This window comes from Octopus sinensis, linkage group LG19, assembly GCF_006345805.1.
Source record: "Octopus sinensis linkage group LG19, ASM634580v1, whole genome shotgun sequence".
Lineage (NCBI taxonomy): Eukaryota > Metazoa > Mollusca > Cephalopoda > Octopoda > Octopodidae > Octopus > Octopus sinensis.
Window position 1 is genome coordinate 13,434,275 of NC_043015.1, and position 12,717 is coordinate 13,446,991.

At 38.1% G+C, this 12,717-nt stretch overlaps 1 long non-coding RNA gene across 1 annotated transcript; it reads right to left on the bottom strand.

Annotated features, from left to right (window-relative positions):
• Positions 1-2,377: 2,377 nt before the first annotated feature.
• LOC118767158 lies at positions 2,378-12,085 on the bottom strand. Its single transcript, XR_005003061.1, has 3 exons — positions 12,075-12,085; positions 8,950-8,956; positions 2,378-2,520 (listed from the first exon to the last, which is right to left on the bottom strand). It is a non-coding gene; the product is annotated as an uncharacterized LOC118767158 (long non-coding RNA).
• Positions 12,086-12,717: the final 632 nt, after the last annotated feature.

Here is a 12,717-nt window from a genome sequence, read left to right on the forward strand (position 1 = left end):
CAATGGTAGTACGTGCGGGGTGGTGTGATGTGGTGTGGTATGGTGGTGTTGGTGTGTGGTGGTGTGTTGTGGTGTGGTGGTGTGTGGTGCGGTGATGTTGGGTAGTGGGAGAGGTGATATATAATATATGTATATATATATATATAATATATATATATATAGATTCAAAAATTAAACACAAGTGGAAATAAGCGAACGGGAAATTCACGCACAAGACATGGACATGCCCTATCCTCATCAGTTATCGTCCTAAAAATCTTTACAAGTTCACAACTTTAACGATAATATCGTTCATTTTTGGGTGATTCATCAGCGATTCATATACTATACATAAATATCATAAATATGTATGTATGTATGTATGTATGTATGTATGTATGTATGTATGTATGTATATATATATATATATAATATATATATATATATATATATATATATATATATATATATAATATATATCTTCATAAGTACGCAAGGGTGCATATGTACAGTTATAAGCTCAAGTATCTGTGTACTGGCACAAATTTATATGTGAGCAGACACGATATGAGAACAAGAACACATGCCAGTGCATATCTAATAGTATAACTTGACTTGTATTTATGTGTACATTTTCAGCTGACATTTATTCATTAAATGTTTGTTACTGACACGCAGTAACTGCTAGTATTCTTTACATACTTAACAGGAACTGGGTGAGAGAATAGGAGAACATTTTCTCGTGTAACAGAAATTCTGCTGCAGTCGTTATAAGCAATGATACTTGTTTTTTTTTATAAATATATATACATACCTACCCACATGCACTGGCAACAAATAAATTTAAGACCGATGATAAACGTTCTATTTCTTGCAAAATATTTTGTTACTAACATCATACAAATTATTTTTATCTGTTACAAATTATGCAGAATTTATTTCTCTTTCGAATGATGCAGACAATAATTATTTTTATACAACTTGAAGAATTCTAATGCTAAATTAATATAAACGTTTCAAATTTTCTGGTAAAATTAGTTTAAGACCGTATCATTATAATTCTATTTAAAGCTTAAGATTGTAGCAAAAATGAGCAACAAGAACGAAATACATATTAGTACTTTGTGCCGTAGCCTTTATTCTTAATAACGGCTGAACAAAGCCTCGGCATTGAATTCGCTAAGTGATTACTAAATTCTATGGGAATGTTTTGCCATATTTCATTGCTATAATCGAATAATAGGTTAAGATTAGATGGTTTTTTGGCATGGACTTTTTGGAAACATAATTTCACAAGTTCTCGATCGGATTCAGGTCTCTCTGAAGTCATGTGCTACGTACGAAGTAGTGAAATAACAGAAGTAACCAAGATCTATAACGAAACTAGAAGAAATAAACAACATGTGCCGCAGAATCGGACATAAAAATATTATCCTTAAAATTGAAAGTGAAAAGAAAGTCCATCACAAACCAACTACATCTCATGGAAGAAAATAACAAAAATGTATGGAGATTCAACACCAAAATCATGAGGGAAAATTAACTTTAAAGTTAAGAAAGTATTAAAACAAGCCACCTTTAACCACAACTTTACTTCTACTTCAGAAATTGTATATAGAATGATGGCAAAAATATCTTAGTGAAAAGAGTCGCTTTTCAGGAAGATCTCAATTTATTTTAGCCTCGGTGATAGAATGAAAGGAAGAAGTTGATATATATATATATATATATATATATATATATATATAGATAGATAGATACATAGATAGATAGATAGATACATAGATAGATAGATAGATAGATAGATAGATTGATAGATATTCACTGTAACACAAAAAACACAAATATTTACTGTAAAAAATTCCACCTCACACACTGTTTATAGTATATAGTTTATAGAATATATACAAACACTTGCATAATCAAGTGCAAATGCGTGCGCTCACACACATGCATACACATCCAAACATACACACACGTGTTTATGTATTATCATGATTATAGTTTTTCAAAATGTTAATTATATTTGATCGTAGCTAAAATGCCAAGGAGCGGTCGTTTGGTTTAAAAGAAAATATAGTATTTAATATTTTAAATTTTACTGAGTTTCCGTGTGGGCGAAGCGACAGACTGTATCCTAAAATTAGTGTTCATACTTTAGAATTTCCGTAAGAGCGAAATCCAGTAACTTGAGGCGGCCGTAACACAGGAGGATTCCTGGTTTTGGGGGGAATTGATTGAGGCAGTTTCCATAAGGTTAGTACATGATGTTGAGAGATGCAATGGGCCTATAATCTTTTGCTGAATTAATATTTTCGGTCTTGGTCCGTGTAATGGCGTGACAATTTGACATGACTAATTGACTTCCCATTGTACTTTGAAATATTTAGTTATGAACTTCCACAGAATAAGCTGTTAAATGCTTCGCTGGTGTCTTCCCATTACGCAACATCTTTGTGAAGGTTTCTAAGTCGTCGGTTATATAAGTTTTACTTTGGATGTTGATAGAGTATTCCTTGATTATACTTAGCCGTGATTGTACTTAGCTCCTTGGCATTTTAGCAACGATCAAATATAATTAACATTTTGAAAAACTATAATCATGATAATACATAAACACGTGTGTGTGTGTTTGGATGTGTATGCATGTGTGTGAGCGCACGCATTTGCACTTGATTATGCAAGTGTTTGTATATATTCTATAAGCTATATACTATAAACAGTGTGTGAGGTGGAATTTTTTTTACAGTAAATATGTTTTTTTGCATATTTTCTTGTTACAGTGAATATCTATCTATCTATCTATCTATCTATCTATCTATCTATCTATCTATCTATCTATCTATCTATCTATCTATCTATCTATCTATCTATCTATCTATTTATCTATCTATCTATCTATCAACTTCTCTGTCTATTTGTCTATCTTACTTCGTTTCTCTCTTTCTCTTTCTCTTTCTCTTTCTCTCACTCTTTCTCTTTCTTCTTGTTTTCTCTCTCTCTCTCTCTCTTACACACGCGCACACACATGAATCAACCTTCACCATCACCAATACTTATCATCAACTCCAAAACCAATACAATGACCACCAGCAACAGCAACTAGAGTACGAAGAAGGTAAGCAACACCCATCTAAAACAATGTACAATCACACCGATAAATGTGATACTCCAGGTATTTAAAATGTTGAATGAAATGTCTTTGATCTTACGTCAATGAGAATTGGTGTACATATTGCACTGTGTATGTTTATAAAATATTTTCATTTATAAAAGTTATTATGCTGCTTGTTTATATGTTTGTTTGCTTGTTGATGCTGTTCCTTCCGAAAAAAGAATAACAGAAAACCTCGTCGGAATACATTGTCATTTTAGAATATGAAAATCAATGGGAATGGTAATTTCGCGTTACGACAAATTTTGGGAATGATGAGCAAGCGGCAGAAAGAAGAGAGTGTGAGGCTGTGCCGATCGACTTTTGATCGATAAAGCTGAATGACTGAAATAAGAAAACATTACAGAAATTTTGATACAATATCGCTTTATTATGGAAAGATTTTCGATCCTGTTTTCCACTCATATCTACTGAAATTACTAGTTTGAAAAAGTATTTACTACCTTAGATGCTGTTATTGAAAGACTCATAAAGATCTGATCCACAATCTTCACTCTTGTAACTGCAAGTCAAACGGTTGTCTTTTTCAAAGAAGTTAATTCTAGGATTCTGCGCCCGCATTTTTCATTCTAGATCACCTTTTTATACAGGCAACTCTTCTATTACTATAATTAACATTTACCTTCATAAATTGATGATGATACTATTATAAACAGTGTTAGCTGAGATATTTTGATTCAGAATCAATGTTTAGGTTAATTACCATGTTTTTTGTCACTTAAAGCCACACTACTTTTTTTGTAGCAAATACTTTTTAACGAGGTTTTCACCAAAAAATTCTTTTTCAACGAACACATTCTTTTAAATCTGTCTAATCTATACTTTTCTTTTAAAATAACTGAGATATTTTAAAACAAAGTCAATTTTTCGCCTTACTCTTCCATTTTTGTCCTCATATTTTGAGCTAACATTTTTGGGGGATGAACCGAATTTCATTTATTTTATCTCAAAATGTAGTTTAGAACTGGACTATCATTGCTAAAAAGAAAATGAATGTGGCATAGGTTTGGACCATCATTGCTAAAAAAAAATGCATTCAATTTATTGAGAACTGAACTAGTGATGAAGCCAGAAGTACTCGCAAATAAGTAAAAGTTGACCTAAAGAATATATTCACCCATGTTAGGTTTATGACGTGTAAACCTAACGATCAAACTTCAAATTTTGACCCAGAGGACTAAACATTAAAATATTTACCTGTCATAACAATGAAGTTGTTACACATCGGAAATCTCGAAGTTAAGACTGGCAGTCTAGAAACATTGATGATTATGATGAATTCCGAGAAGATTCCTGATATTAAATCGTGTGTTGAAACAGATGTTGCATTTCAGGATGGTCATTTTATTTATTTATTTATTATTTTTTTGCCAAATAAACACAGGCACTATTATATAGTGGTATGTGTAATGACGCTAGTGAACAAAGTGCGTGTATTTATTTGGCCCAAAAAAAATGACTCGAAATACAACAGTATATATATATATATATATATATACATATATATATATAATATATATATATATATATATATATAATATATATATATATATATATTATATATATATATATATATATAGGCGCAGGCGTGACGGTGTGCTAAGAAGCCTGCTTTCCAACCGCATGGTTCTGTGTTCAGTTCCTCTGCGTGACACCTTTAGCAACTGTCTTCTACTATAGCCTTGGACTGAGCAAAGCTTTGTGAGTGGATTTCTGAAAAAAGTCCGTCGTATCTATCTATCTATCTATCTATCTATCTATCTATCTATCTATCTATCTATCTATCTATCTATCTATCTATCTATCTTTCTATCTATATATGTACCACTGTGACCAAATAGTGTGCATGTGTATAGTGCATGTGCGTGAGCGAAAATTATCTTTGTCTATGTGTGTTGCGTATGTTTATGCGTGTTGTGTGTATGTGTGTATGTGTATATATTGTGTGTATTCAGATATTGTGTGCTTACGTGGATGTGGGAGTATATACTGTGTGTGTAGAGGTATTGTGTGCTTGTGTGGGTGTAGGAGTGTGCATGATAGTGTGTGATGTGTGTACTGGGTTAAACAGTGTGTGTGGATACTCATATAGCGGTATGTGTGGTGACGGTATTGAAGGCGGCGAGCTGGCAGAAACGTTAGCACGCCGGGCGAAATGCGTAGCCGTATTTAGTCTGTCGTTACGTTCTGAGTTCAAATTCCGCCAAGGTCGACTTTGCCTTTCATCCTTTCGGGGTCGATAAATTAAGTACCAGTTACTCTTAGCCCCTTGTGGGTAATAAAGAAATAGGTATTGAAGATTGTGTGTGTTTGTGTGTGGATCATGGTGGATTGTGTGGGTGCTGAGAAGTGTGTTTGGAGTGGGAAGGTGTTGTGGGTGTGTGTGAAATGGTGAGTGAAGTGAGTGATGAGTTGAACAGTGTGCATCGGTGTGTGTATAGTGGTGAGTGTGGGTGAGGGTACCGAGGGGGTATGCCGGTATGTAGGTAGAGGGTGTGAGAGGTGAGTGAGAATCCCTGTGGGATTGGCGTTAAGTGAAGAGAGATGAGTTTGGTTTCAGATGAAGAGAGTAGATGAGTTGAGCCCATATGGAACAAAGGAACGAAGAGAGAAGATTAATTTCTGTTCACAGCGAAGGCGGGAGTCCAGGTGGCCCCTGTGTAGAGACAGTCCGAACACAAACAGATGTTGTAGCGAATGAGCGGTAGATCGGAAATGGCGCGAAACTGAGTTGTCATTACCGAGTCTAATGTCCTGGAGGTGCTCCGCGAACCGGTCAGCCAATCGGCCTCCCAGGACAGAGAGAGCAGCAGATGCAGCAAATGACATTACTCGAGGTGTAGGTAAAGGAGTCGGTGACGTGGTGCCTGTGAGGATGGTTGTGTTGGAGAGTAGGAACGGGTGCGATACCGTGAGCGGGTATAGTGGGAGGAGCCAGGCTGGGAGGTGAGGGTAGGGCAGAAACTGTGGACTAGGTGGCAGGTTATTGGCTCGTTTGAAAGAGGAAAGGTGTAGGTTAGGGAAGATGTGCGAGGTGGAGGCGTCTGACTGGAGTCGCCGGAAGGCTCGGAGAATGGTGCGTTGGAGGGACAGGGTGGAGGGGTGGTAGGGAAGGGGAACGGGAGATGAATAAGGGTGGGGCAGGCACGCGGAGAAAGATCAGAGGCACGGTCCAGCTCTAACGACTGAGCCATGCGCCTTCACATACATATACACACACACACACACATATATGCGCGTGTGTGTGTATACACCTATGTAAGTGAGAGTTTATGGTGTGTATCACCGAAAGGCTTCGAAACGTTATACCCGAGAGGAAAACGGATTTGATTTTCGAAATTAGCGTCTCAAGGAAAAGGTTTCTGGTTATTAGTTATCAAAAAATATAATTTACTACGAGAAAAAACTCAACTTACAGATCGCCAACATCGAATGTCTTTAGAAGTCGCCATCTTAAAAGTTATGATTTCATGATCCCCTGTGTAAGTGTGTGTGTGTGTGTGTGTGTGTGTGATCTTCAAACTGTCTGTCTATCTGTGTTGTCTCTGTCTTTTGTGCCGTCACCCTCTCTTTATATATTGACCATAGACTCTCTCACTCTCTGTCTCTAAATATGTATGTCTCTCACAAATGCTGCTCCCACTGTCTCTCTTAATATGTCCTCTAATGCAAATCAGTCACACGAGTCGAGCGCGTCCGTCTATGAACCTCTCTCTATCTGTCCGTCTCGTCTGTCTGTCTGTCTTTTACGCTTTTCTCACTGTAAACTTACCTCCTCTCTGCATATATTTATCATTCTCTCTCTCTCTCTCTCTTTCACTGTGTGTGTGCGTGTGTGTGTGTATGTGTGCATGTGTGTGTGTATCAGGCATGCATACCCACTTATCTCTTGATATGATATGTAATGCAAAGCAGTTAGAGGAACCGAGTGCGTATCTCGATGAACCCCTCTCTGTCAGTTCATATGTTTATCTGTCTCTCTGTCTTTTATGCTTTCACTACTGTAAACTTTTCGCCTCTCTATATATATTAACTATATTTTCCCTCACGCTTTCTCTGTATATGTATATTTCTCACGTTGAATATGTGTATGTATGTATGTATGTATGTATGTATGTATGTATTATGTATGTATGTATGTATGTATGTATGTATGTATGTATGTATGTATGTGTGTATGTGTGTGTGCGTACGCGCGCGCATGCGTGCTTACGTATGCAAGAAATTTCATTTGGGCGACTGAGTCGAAAAACTCGCTCAAAGCGTTAGCAGCAAGCTCAGGAGACACCCGAACAGAGAGGGAATAGACTTGATATTCGAGCACCAGTCTCTGTCGCACGGTTTCAGGAGACACCCAGCATAGGATGCATCGATTAGGTGATGAGTGCACAAGAGCTTCCTTCACACGAACTCAGGAAACGATATCCCGTTTTATTTCAAACGATTTCAATCTCCAGTGAGCTTTAGCTTTGCCACGACCATCAACAAATCGCAAAGGTGAACATTTTCGGTTACCAGTTTACACCATGAAAAGCCCTACTTTACCCATGGATAGTTTTACGTTAGGAGTTCAAGAGTAGGAAGTAGAAAAAGAATCTTTACAGGAGTGGCTGTGTGGTAAGTAGCTTGTTTACCAACCACATGGTTCCGGGCTCAGTCCCACTGCATGGCACCTCGGGCAAGTGTCTTCTACTATAGCCTCGGGCCGACCAAAGCATTGTGAGTGGATTTGGTAGACAGAAACTGAAAGAAGCCCCCGTTGTATATATGTATATATACATGTGTGTGTGTGTTTGTGTGTCTGTGTTTGTCCCCCTAGCATTGCTTGACAACCGATGCTGGTGTGTTTATGTCCCCGTTACTTAGCGGTTCGGCAAAAGAGACCGATAGAATAAGTACTGGGCTTACAAAGAATAAGTCCCGGGGTCGAGTTGCTCGATTAAAGGCGGTGCTGCAGCATGGCCGCAGTCAAATGACTGAAACAAGCAAAAGAGTAAAAGAGAGTAAAGAGTATCTATGTACCAAATAGTAAAACAAAAGACTTCGTTTATCGCAACATCATAAATTGCCCCAAACAACATCCATCCTGATCAAGTGGCCTATCCGACGAGGAAGACATGATCAGAAAATTGCCCCGCAACAACGGGCTACTCAGCTCGTATATATGCGTGTGCATGTGTATAACTGAACTAGAGAACTAGAGTTGGTAGCTAGTATATATTTATGCGTATGTGTATGTGTATCTTAAATAGAAAACTAGAGTGGGTTATGAATAAATAAGTAAATATCTTGACTCGCATCGCAGACATTTAATAGTATGTCGTATTTAGAAACATGGTCTACGAAAGATTTTTCGCTAGCCTTGTAAAATATAGAAACAACTAGTTTCATTGTTCACTCATATCACCGAAACTGTTAATGATAGCAGATGAAGATTACTTTTTACAAGGTAAACAAACTTTAGACGGATGTAACACATTTACATTTGTAAACAAACTTTGTGACTGACGTAACTCACTTGAATAATGTTACGAGGTTAACGACCTGACCGCTATTGTCATAGTGTACTGCAGCATGAGTTATGAAAGCACAAATGCACAAACATTTTTATTCGTGTTTATTTAGTTATGCTGGCCCACAACGATCTATTCGGTACTTTATAAAGATAGTCGACATCAACTTTTCACTCGTGCGCGAATCCTCCCCACTACCACGCATACATACATACAAAGTGAAACGCGCGCATATACATGTATGTGTTCTTGTTCAGCTGAGGATAGAGCCACCGGGAAAACTTATGATCTAAGGCTTTCGAGCCGTGATCACCCCATCTTGTTTAATGTCTGGAACCACATTGTACGATATGTCCTTCCTATTTTTAGGCGTTAGACTATAATTTCATGGAAATTTGTCTACTATTTCTAGGAAACTAAAAGAAGCCAGTCGTTCTTCCCTTCCCCTGCCCACGCTGCCGCACTTGCCCTTACCTCTACAACACCACCCTCCTCACCGGCATCCACCATCGACCCTATCACATCACCGACTCCTTCACCTGCACTTCTACCAATGTCATCTACTGAATCTCCTGATCTCTCTGCCCTTCTCTAAACATCGGGCAAACGGGACGCCGCTTGGCTGCCTGGTTCGCGGAACACCTCCGAGACATCCGACTCGGCAATGACACTCAGGTCTCGCGCCATTTCCGCTCTACCAGTCATTCTTTGCAACACCTGTCCGCATTCGGATTGTCTTTGCACAGAGGCCATCCGGACTCCCGTTTGCGCCGTGAACAGGGATTAATCATCTCCCTTCACTCTTTTGCGTCACATGGGCTCAACTATCCTACCTTCTTCATCGAACCTCTTCCCCTCGCCTCTCTCCCCTTCACACCTACTTCCTCCCACCCACCCACCCACCTCTCCTCTCTTGCTCCGACTCCTATTTCTCTTCACTCCTACTCTCCTTCTCTCTTCTCTTTACTCCTACCCACCTTCTCTTTCACCCCTTCATCGTCATCCCTCCCTGGTAACCCCATCCCACCCCTACACATTCCACACCACCTTCCCTATCCTTCCCATCCCACCCCACCCTATCCCTTACACACACTCCCGTATGCCCCACATCTACCCCCACCCTCTGCCTACCTACATACCCCATCTCTACCCCCACCCTCAGCCTAACCCACACGCACCCTTGTTTTCCCCACTCTCGACTCCTCCATATCCCAATACCATCACACCACACCACACACCACTACATACACCACCATACCATACAACATATCACATCACATCACACCAACGCGCACACACCAGCACTGACCACTTCCCAGCCCCACACTTTCACGCCTACACATATACACACGCAAACGTCAAGGTCACCAGCCCTCTTCCATACACACATACATACTCACTTATACACACGCACGCACACCTTCGTTTTGGGATCACCACTACTTTATTATCTCCTATTCTTCCTAGATTTCCTGTGTGATCCTTTTGTCCGGCATTCGCCATGATAGCTCGCTAGCCACTTCACATTCTTTATTTTCTCTCCTTGTTTTTTTTTCTGTGTTCCTTTCTGTGGAAGAGCGTAGGCTCGAAACGTTAAAGACTTTTTCACTTCCCGAGCTTTTGTTGTCTGTAGCACCTGTCTTCGTCTTTTATTATTTTCTTTGTGAATTCACCTTATATATATTTATTTACTTTTATGTATATATATATATATATATACATAAAAGTAAATAAATACTGGAAAGCAATACTCTCGTATTGCATTACTATTTTCATTATATATATATATATATATATATATATATATACATATATATGTGTATATATATATGTATATATATATATATATATATATATATATATATAATATATATATATATATATATTATATATATATATATATATGTGTGTGTGTGTGTGTGTGTGTGTGTGTGTGTGTGTGTGTGTGTGTGTGAGTGTGTGTGTGTGTGCGTGTCTGTGTGTACTGGGTTGACAAGAAAGTAATTTCATTTTTTGCAAAGCGCTAGAGTTACGATCTTTTAAAAAAACTTTTGTCAATGTTATGATTTTTTCTTTGACATTTGATAGCCGTTACTTTTTGCTTACTTTAGAAACAAATTGCGCGTAATTTTGTTTACACCTGTTAGTTCAGTGTCAATTTTAACATAGTGTGCGAAAACGAACATTTTCCCCATATTTTGCTCTTTTATTTCCGTAAAAGCAAGAAAGCTGCTGGGGCTCACAAAGACACAGGTGAAGTTTATGGTGATGATTGCTTAACAGAACGCACATGTCAGAAATGGTTTAAAAAATTCCCTTATGGAAATTTTTCAGTTAAAGATGACCAACGCTCTGGTCGATCTACTGAATGACCGAATCAAATCCATAATTGAATCTGAGAGTCATATAACTGTATTAGAGATTGCAGAGAGGTTAAATGTATCACATACAACTGTTGAAAATCACTTAAAATGTCTTGGACTCATTAAGAAGCTCAATATTTTGGTTCCACATAAATGGAAAGAGATTTCCTTTATACAACGAATCAATACTTTAAATATATTAATCTCAAACGCAGTGAAATCGACCTTTTTTTTTGAAGTAATTCATCACTGGTGATGAAAAATGGAGTGTCTTCAATAACATCAATAGAAAACGATCATGGTCCAAGCGTATTGAACCAGCACAAACCATATCGAAATCTGAATTGCAGCAAAAAACGGTCATGCTTTCAATTTGGTGGGATTACAAAGGCGTTCTGTATTTTGAGCTGCTTCCAAGGAATCACACGATCATTTCAGATGTTTACTGTCAACAACTAATGAAACTGAGGGAAGCAATCAAAGAAAAACGGCCAGAATTGGCAAATCGTAAAGAATCGTGTTCCACCATGACGACACTAGACCACACACGTCTTTACTAACTCGTGAAAAATTATCGTTGCTTGTTTGGGAAATGATGTCACATCCATCATATAGCTCTGACCTTGCACCATCAGACTACCAGTTATTTCGAAGTTTGAAAAATTCTTTGAATGGTGAAACTTTCAATAATGATGATGATATGAAATATCACTTGTTCAGTTTTTAGGTGATAAGGACCAGAAGTTCTATAAGCGCGGAATCATGAAGTTGCCAGAAAGATGGCAAAAGATCATCGAACAAAATGGAAAATATATAGTTCATTCTTTGTATGAAAAAAATGACTTTTATTTCACACTAAAAAAACTAAATTACTTTTTTGCCAAGCCAATATGTGTGTGTGCGCTCGCGGATGTGTGTTTCACAGTACAACTTGAAAACCAATGTTGGTGTGTTTACGTCCCCGTAACTTAGCGATTCAGCAAAAGAGGCCGATAGAATAAGCAGTTCGCCTAAAAAATATGTCCTGGTGTCGCTTTGTTCGACTAAAACACTTCAAAGCGGTGCCCCAGCATGGCCGCAGTCAAGTAAGAGATAAAAGATTTTTTTTCTTTCTCAGTTGTTGACAGTTTCATTCACGTGTTTTAACGATTGGTCTGCATTTTGATTTCATGTTTAGAACAAACTAAAGTTTTCTGTTTTTTTTCCTTCCTTGTTAAGTCCAAAACAAACATACTTCACGATGTGGGTTTACATAACTTGTTTACTTATTATATACTGACACACTTCACTAGCGACTGATAAACAACGTGATGTTTTGTCTCGCTCTCCACTATAATCGTTCTAATATAGTCCAGGCCAGAAAACCGTGGTGGAGAGAACAGTCAATTATTCTGAGCCGTATACGTGACTGATACTTCATTGTATCGACCACGGAAGGATGAGATCAAAGTTGAATTCAGTGGGGTTAAATGTAGGTCGTAAAGGAACAAAACACATATTGATATCAAATCTTGGCACAACACCAGGACATTAACCTCAGTACTCAACTTGTACTTATTTTATCGACCCTGAAAGGCAAAATCGACCTCGGCGGAATTTGAACGCAGAACGTGAAGACGGATGAGAATATCGCTAAGCATTTCGCTCGGCGTGCTAACGCTTCTGCGAGCTCGCCACCTTGGAGAAA